Source organism: Dromiciops gliroides, chromosome 4 (genome assembly GCF_019393635.1).
Source record: "Dromiciops gliroides isolate mDroGli1 chromosome 4, mDroGli1.pri, whole genome shotgun sequence".
Taxonomy (NCBI): domain Eukaryota; kingdom Metazoa; phylum Chordata; class Mammalia; order Microbiotheria; family Microbiotheriidae; genus Dromiciops; species Dromiciops gliroides.
This window is the reverse complement of record NC_057864.1, coordinates 61,924,328-61,933,679: the sequence shown is the minus strand read 5'-3', so window position 1 is coordinate 61,933,679 and position 9,352 is coordinate 61,924,328.

Here is a 9,352-nt window from a genome sequence, read left to right as displayed (position 1 = left end):
TAGTGTTGGAAAATCACTTTGACCACTGAGGGGATGATGGATTGGAGTGGGGAGAAAATCGAGGTAGGGATACCAATTCAAATGCTATTGCAATTAGAATAGGTGGGAAAGGAATTAATGTCTTGAAAAAGGGAGCTTCCTTTAGAAGTAGAGAGAAGGGCACATTCACAAGAGATATTGTAAAAGTAGAAATAAGAAAATTTTGCAATAGATTGACTTCATGGAGTGAGAGCCTAGGCATCCAGATGACATCAATGTTGTGAACCTATGATGATGAAGGTATCTGGGTGGTTCAGAAAATAAAGCTCTGGATCAGTATAAATACTCCCTGGGCAAATCACTTAACCTCTGTTTGCCTCTGTAAAAAGGGGATAATAATAGCACATGCCTCCCAGGGTTATTAATTAAAATAATATGACATTTCTAAAATGCTTTGCAGACCTTAAAGAATTACACAAATGCCAGTGTTGCTTTTGCCATTTTTATGACCTTGACAGTAATAAGGGGAAAGTTCAGAAGAGGGAAGAGTTTAGGGGAAAATAAAATGAGTTCTGCTGCTGAGATGTCTATAGGGATCCAGTTAGAGATGTCTAATGGTTGGTGATGAGGGCCTAGAGAAAAACCAGGGCTTTATGTACAGATGTGGGATTCAATTGTATAGAGATGATCATTGAACTTATGTCAGCTGATTAGACCATCAAATGATAGAGCATAGAGAGAAAAGAGAAAAAGACCCAGAACCTACCAATGGAGGATTCCCATGGTTAGCAGGTGTGACATGGACAAAGGTTCAGGAAGGAGATTGAGAAGGAGGGGTTTAGAGATATAGAAGAAATACCAAGAAAGTACAATATCACAAAAAATTAGAAAAGCATGAATATCTATGAGGACAGAAGAAGTGATCAACAGGGTCAAATGCTTGAAAAAGGTCAAGGAAAAAGAAGACTGGGAAAAGGACATTTAATTTATCAACAAAAAGAACACTAGTAACTTTGGAGAGATCATTACACAGGTTTTAGAAGAGAGTAAGAGGAGCAGCTAGGTGGCTCGGTGGATAAAGCACCCGCCCTGGATTCAGGAGGACCTGAAGTCAAATATGGCCTCAGACACTTGACACTTACTAGCCGTGTGACCTTGGGCAAGTCATGTAACCCTCATTGCCCTGTACAAAAAATTAATTAATTAATTTAAAAATTAAAAAAAGAAGAAGAGAGGAAGAGAGGAAATGGAGGCACTATATATAGACAGCCGTAGGTGTTGGGTGTACAAAGAATTGCTAGTCTAGAAGGAGATATAATGAGTGCCTACCCCCCCCCAAAAAATACAAGTTAGAAGACAATTAAGTGAATAGAATAGTAGAATGAAAATTCCTTTAGGACAAGGCTATTCTATTATTGTCTTTGCATCTTCTATGCCTAGCAGTTTGGAGCCATGGTAATGACAATGGTACAAAGAATAATCCAACATGGCTGCAGTCATATTAGCAAGAGTGGGTATCCCGTCTCTTAGTCCTCACCCAGGTGGGGGTTAGGGAAGAAGGTGAGTCCTTGGAAATGAGAACTACAATGATGAGTCCTTTTAGGGTGGCTGCCCAGGGAAAGTGGTGCCATGACCAGAAGATCACAAAGTGAATCAGGCACCAGGTCACAACAGGGTCACTCCCATAACAGTTCATGACATGGACTCAATGACCTTTATTCTTCAGCATATCCAAGTTCTTTTTTTTGGGGGGGGGGGGACAATGAGGGTTAAGTGACTTGCTCAGGGTTACACAACTAGTAAGTGGCAAGTATCTGAGGCCAGATTTGAACTCAGGTCCTCCTGAATCCAGGGCTGGCACTTTATCCATTGTGCCACCTACCTGCCCACAAGTTCTTCTTACACTGTAATGCCTAGAATGGAACTTCCAGATGAAGTCTGATCAGAGTAGAATACCCTGGATTTATCATCTTCAGATTCTCGGTGTCTCTTATACAGCCTGAGGTCATATTAGTTTGTTTTTTTTTCTTATCTACCACAGCACACAATAAGCTCATATTGAGCTTGCAGCCCACTAGAACCCCTGTATATATTTGTTTGTTTGTTTTCAACAATACTTTCTTCATCTTACACTTTTGAAATTGATGCTTGTACCTGGTAGGAACAGGTGCTGACCACCTCAAAATAAGTTATTTCAGGGGCAACTTTGGTATGACAAAAGCCTTTTATTGAATTCTCATGAGGATGGGCACACACAAGTAAAAACACAATAGGTGAGTGGGAGTGCTAAGAGTGCACAGCCCGTATTTATTCCTAAACTCTAATGTGGTAAGTCCCTCCCCTGAGTCACCATAGGTTGATTAACTCAGGTTCACAATGTTTCCAGAAAAGTTCTAACTAAATTCTCCTTGATATGTTACCCCTCCCAACCACATACACCTTCATGCAATGCATGATTGAAAATGGGGTGGAGATTTTAGGCATAGGTGGAGAAGTTAACATTAATAAGTCTATTAAGCAAGTGCAGTAGTAACTAGGTTTGAACTTTTACCTACTTTTACTAGAACACCCGCAAGAGTCAGTTCAAACTGTTTTTTTTACCAGTTCTCCCTCTAACTCTGAAAAACTTTGCTCAAATTCTTGAGTTGACATAATTCATTAAATAATAATTCCTTGATGTTCCTTATATGGGCATGCTTTTCCCTAACTGAGAAGAGTCTACTACTTTAAAAGATTGTTCTTGCATCTCACAGTACCCAGGTGTAAAACTTTACATTTATCCCTGTTGAATCTTATTAGATTCAATCCAGAGCTCTAGTCTGTGGAACTCTTTGGATTTTGTCTCTATTATCCACTGACCTAGAGATGCCTCCTAGTTTTGTGTCATCTGAAAATGTGATGAATATGTCATTTATGTCTTTAAGTCACCAATAAAAATGTTAAATGACATAGGTCAAGCAAAAATCCCTGGGATAGTCTATTGGAGGCAATGATATTAAACAATTAACAACTACTTTTTGAGACCAGCCTTTCAGCCAATTCTGAACTCATCTAATTATATTGCTGTCTAGTCCACATCTCTCTATCTTCTCCATAGGAAATTGTATGACATAATTTAACAAAAGTTTGGCTAAAACCTAAACTACATTTACAGTATGTCCCTTATCTACTAGGTTAGTTAAGTAATGATGTCTAAAAATGAAATGAGGTTATTTTGGTATGACTTTTATTGATGTAGCCCTGCTCACTCTTTGTTATCACCACTTCCTTCCTAGAAAGCTAGACATGCAACAACCATTTCTTTAATGATTTGTATTAGAATTTTCCCAAGAATCAAAGTCAGGCTCAGTAGCCTTATGTCTGCAGCCTTTCTTCTCTTCCTTTAAAAAAAAATTGAGACTTTTTTTTCTCCTGTCTTGTGATACTTCTCCTGTTTTCCCATGGTCTCAAATATTACCAACAATGATCCTATAGTTACATTAGCCAGTTCTTAGTTCATTTGGGCCAGATAATTTTGATTCATCAAGGGCAGCTATTTTCTTCTTTATCTTGGGTATCAGCTTTCTGTTAGTAATTTTTACCTTGCTATTTCCAGTGTAAAGTTTATTTTCTTTGACTGAAAAAGTACAAGCAAAATAAAAATTGAGCAGGTCTGCTATCTTCTTTCATTACCGGTTTTTATCATTCTTCCATTACAAGGAAAGGGTTTACACCTTATAAAGCCTTTGTTTTTCTCTATACTGTTGTCATTATTGTATGAATTGTTCATACATTTAGTTCACTCTGCATCTGTTCATATGAGTCTCAGGTTTCTCTGAAAATCATCCACTTGCCATTTTTTAGGGTACACTAACATTTTTTATATTCATATACCATAATTTTATTTGTTTAGTTTCCAGTTCTTTGCTACAAATAAAAGAGCTGCAATAAATATTTCATATAATGGGCAGCTTTTCCTTTTTCTTTCATCTCTTTGGGGTATAGGCATAATAGTAATGACTTTTAGGGAACAGTTCCAAGTTGATTTCCATAATGGCTGGATCTAATAAAAACTTCACAAATACTGCATTCGTAAGCTTGTTTTCCCACATCCTATCCAACAATAGTCATTTTCCTTTGTTGTCATTTTTGCCAATCTGATGGGTCAGAGATAAGATAAATAGAACCCCAGAGTTACTTTCTCTTGAATTTATCTTAATAGTAATTTCAGGAATATATTACATAGCCATTGACAACTTGGATTTCTTCTTTTGAAAACTGCCTGTTTATGACTTTTGATCAGCTATTTATTGGAATATAGATGGCATTCTTACGAATTTGAATCAATTCCTCAAATACCTTGAATATGGGACATATATCAGGGAACCTTTCTGTGGAGATTTGTCCTGAGTTAACTTTTCATTCTAATCCTAGCTGCATCGGTTTTGTTGTGCAAAAACTTTAAAATTTCGTATAATCAAAATTGTCTGCTTTTTCTTTTGAGGTCCTTTTTATCCCTTGCTTGTTAATGATCTCTCTCCCTACGCATAGATCCAACAGAAAATTTCTTCCTTGCTCCTTTCAATTGATGATATTATTCTTATGCCTAAGTCATGTATCCATTTAGAGCTTATCTTGGTTACATGGTGTAAGATGTTGGCAATTATCTATTTTTTTCTTTGCCAAAGAGTTCAGATTTTCCCAGTAGTTTTTTCCCCCTTCTTTCAAATAAGTGAGTCCTTTCTCTGGTATCTGGTCCTTGGGTTTATCAAACTCTATGGCACTGTGTTCATGGCTTCCATATGTTGTGTGCCTAATCTGTTCTGCCAATCAATCAAATTGATCATCTATTACATGCCTCCTAGTTTTTGAACCATTATCAAATAATTTTGATGATTACCAAATTGTAGGTTAATTCCATCTTGAGAAAAAAAGAAAAGATTTCCCTTGTAATCTTATGTATTTTGTTTAATGCTAGACTCCCTTTCTTCCCACTTTTTATGCCCATTACTTCCTTTGCAGTTCTGGTCTTCTTCCTCAGGAATATTTAGAAATCCTCTATTTTATTAAAGGTACACACACACACACACACACACACACACACACACACACACACACATACATACACACATACACACATACACACCATCCCCTCTGCAGCTCGCCTTAGAATTATGCTCAGTTTTGCTGGGTATGTTTTTCTTACCTGTAAGCCTGCAACATTCAACTTTTGGAATATCCTAGTTCGAGCTCTCTGCTCTTTAAAAAACAATTTGTTGAGTCATTTTTTTTTTCTGTAGCATCCAACTCTTCATGACCTTACTTGGGATTTTCTTGGCAAAGATATTTGAGTGGTTTGCCATTTCCTGCTTCAATTCATTTTACAAATGAGGAAACTGAGGCAAACAGGATTAAATAACTTGGCCAGGATCATAGAGCTAGTAAGTATCCAGATTTGAGCTCAGGAAGATGAGCCTTCCTGACTCCAGGTCCTGCACTCTATCCACTGTGCCACTTAGCTGCTAAATCATCTGTGATTCCAACTGCAGCTCTTTAATACTTAAATTCTTTATTCTGGCTACTTCCAATAATATTCTCCTTTTTTTTTTAAACCTAGAAGCAATGGATTTTCAGTGCAATGTTCCTTGAAGTTTTCATTTTGAAAAAAAAAATAACTTTTTCATTGGTTAACAGTGGATTATTTCTATTCTTTGTCTTCTGGCTCTAAGAGATCTGTGCAGTTTTGTTTTAAAGTATATGATATCTTTTCAAGAAATATTATTAGGTTATTTGTTTTGATCATAGATTTCCAGATAGTCCAATGATTCTGACATGTTTTCTCCTCAATTCATTTCTAGGTTAGCTGTTTTTGCTATCAGATACCTAACATATTCTTCCATCTTTTCAGTGTTTTGACTTTTTTTAATATTCTTGCCCCAGGGGGCAGCTAAGTGGCGCAGTGGATCAAACATTGGCCCTGGATTCAGGAGGACCTGAGCTCAAATCCAGCCTCAGCCACTTGACATTTACCAGCTGTGTGCCCCTGGGCAAGTCACTTAACCCTCATTGCCCCCGCACCCCCCAATATACATATATATATATGTATATATATATACATATATATATATGTATATGTGTATATGTATATGTATGTATGTGTGTATATATATTCTTGCCTCATAGAATCATTAGCTTCTCTTTGATCCTATTTGATTCTAATTTGGGGGCAGTTTGTTGTTTGGGCAAGGTTTTGTTCCTCATGCCACCCTGTTAATCCTCTTTCCAATTCTTTCTTCCATAACTCTCATTTCTTTTCCAAATTTTTCCTATATCAGTCTCATTTTATTAATTAAAATGTGTTTAACTCTTTTTTTTTTAGCTCTTGCTTCATCTCTTCATTCCTCTTTGACATTACTCCCTTTTTCCACTATCAGTCAGTAGTAAATCAGCTTTTAGTAAGCACACCTATATTATGTACCAGGCATTGTGCTAAAACTGGGGATGCAAATAGGAAAAAAGAAATACAGTCTTTGCCTTTGAGGAGCTTAAAATATAATGTGGGAAAAATAAAATATACACAAAAAAGCTAAAAGGTGAGGGAGAAGGAGAAAAAGAATGAAGGTACCCAAATTCCCTTGGGGAGGGGCTTAATGGGACATGATGGGAAAACTCCATAGTAGCATGTCCAGGTGGAAAATGAAGAGATGGCTAGCCTGCCCCCCCCCCATAAATGGAAGTTATCCACCCTCTATTCCCAGGAGCAAACAGTACTGATGAGGTCATGAGAACTAAAGCTTATTTGGTTTTAAAGGTTACTGTGGACATTATGAAGAAATCCATTTGTAGTCATACTGATATAACATTTATATGTGGTGCTTTAAAGTTTGCAAAGTGCTTTACAAATCATTCTCTTATTTTACTATCATAGTGACCCTTGGAGGTAGGTACCATTATTGCCCCCATCTTACAGATGAGGTGACTGAGGCAGACAGAGGTTAGGTAACTTTCCTGGGGATATACAGTTCAGAAGTCTCTGATCCAGCCAAACTGGTCTTCTCTTTGTTCCTATAACATGGCACTTAAATCCAATTTACTGCAAGTCATGACCACCTTCCCGATATCATGGTCCTCTTTGAGAATGAAGGACAGCCAATGACAACAACAACAGCAACAACAACAACAACACATGGCACTCCATCTCCTGCCTCTCCTAGTATCTGCCTGACTCCTCCTTCTTAGTCTTCCTTGCTGGATCATCATCCATATTCCTCCCCCAATTATGGGAGTACTACAAGGTTCTGTCCTTGGCCTTCTCCTCTCCATTCTCTCTCTCAATGACCTATCCCATTGACTCCCATGGTACAACTATCATCTCTGTGAAGAGGATTCTCACATGTTAGAATTTAAGATCCTTGAGTAGGGATGGTTTTATTTTCTGTATTTGTATTCCCACTGCCTGGCATATAGTAGACATTTAATAAATGTCTATTGATTAATTAAATGATACCAATTGATTGTATCTATCCAGCCCTCCTGAATGCCAGTTCAGCATTACCAACTGAATGTTGGACTTTTCAAATTAATGTCCTATAGGTACCTCCACTTCAACATGTTCAAAATAAAACTCCCACCAAACTTGCTCCTCTTTTGAACTTTTCTATTTCTTATTAAGTGTACTACTATCCTACTAATTGCCATCCTTCATATTTAATCAGTTACTATATCCTGTCCATTTTACCTCTAAGTCATCTCTCAAATCTATCCTTTTTTTCTATTCACAAAGCTGCCTAACTCTGGCCCTTATCTCCTATTTTTTCTGGACTATTGTAAAAGCCTCCTAATTGTTTTTCCTTTCCCGTATTTCTGCCTTTCCATCCATTCTTCACATTGTTAACAAATTCATATGGCCAAAGTACAGGTCTGTCCAAGTCACTTCCCCGTTTAAAAAATTCTAGTGGTTTCTTCTTGCCTCTAGATTACATAAACTCCTCTGTGGGTTTTCAAAGACCTTCAAAATCTGGCAATAGTCTACTTTGCAAGCATATCATACATTACTGTTCCTGCCAAACTAGCTAGCATTGGCCTCAACAGCATCTCAGAATGCATGGCAAAGTGTGTGTGTGTGTGTGTGTGTGTGTGTGTGTGTGTGTGTGTGTGTGTGTGTGTGTGAAGGGGACTTGGGGAAGAGGCTAGGCAACAATCAAGGAGCCTTTGGGATTGTGTTAGGTTCTGTGAGTGATGGGAATGGTTTCAGGATTTGGAGTTATTAGAGGCTTTAAAGATTACCCCGTCTAACCCTTTCATTTTACAAATATGGAAAATGATACTCAGAGATGACCTGAGATTTTCCAAGATCAAACAGAGCCCCAACTAAGGTCCCCTTACTCAAAATTCAGTATTCTTATCACTATACTTAACTGTATTAAAAAACAAACAAACAAACAAAAGAGAACTATGAAATTCAAAAGTCTGTACTATCTCCAACAACCTTTTAATAATAGCCCCTCCCTCCCAGGGTTGTTGTGAAAATCAAATGAATATTTGTAAAGCACTTAGCACTTAGTGTCTGTCCACATAGAAGGTGTGCTTGTTCCCCTCTCCCTCCTTCCCTTCAGAAAATAAAAACTCTAATAATGATGCCATTTTTGTCTCTCTTTCCTCTCCTCCCTATCACTTCCTGCTCTCATTTCCTACACAAGGGCATGTATATACAACCTCCTGGGGTCTTCAGCTTCTCTATAGAAATGTAACCTGGTACCCTCTTCTCTAAATATCTAAAGAAAAAGAGTAGGGTTTAAAGAGAGTGGGGTGGGGTGGGGGAGTGGGGGTATGTGAAGGACAGGTTTATCGTAGGAGGAGTTGAAACGTATTGACAACAAACCTTTCCAAATTGTTCAGGCCTGGTTCCTGTCATTTCAAATCAATCTACCAATTAACTCTCCTGAGCATTTGGGTGTATTATCTGTGTTTCTTTATTGATGTCATATGGAATGTTATGGCTCTCTGTTTGCCCTTTCACAACAAATTAAGTACCTACTATGTTTTCTCCTTATCTGACTCCCAATTGTGCCTAATATAGTGTTTCAGATCTAGGGCTTATTCAATCAATGATGATGAGTAATTGATGGATGAAATTAGCAACGAACGGTATGGGTCTTTTGATGAAGACCGTGTAATTCTATAGCAGCATCTTGGATTAATTTATTTTATTAAGAAGACTATAAACTGTTTAACTCAGAGGCATACCTAGAAATTTCTGTGCTCCGTGCAAGTCCTAACAGGTCTCCATTCATCCAATAGATTGGGAGCTCCATTAGCTGTCCATTAGTCCATTAGATTGGGAACTCCTTGAGGGCAGCAGACTGTCTTTACTCTCCTTGTGTATTCCTGGCAC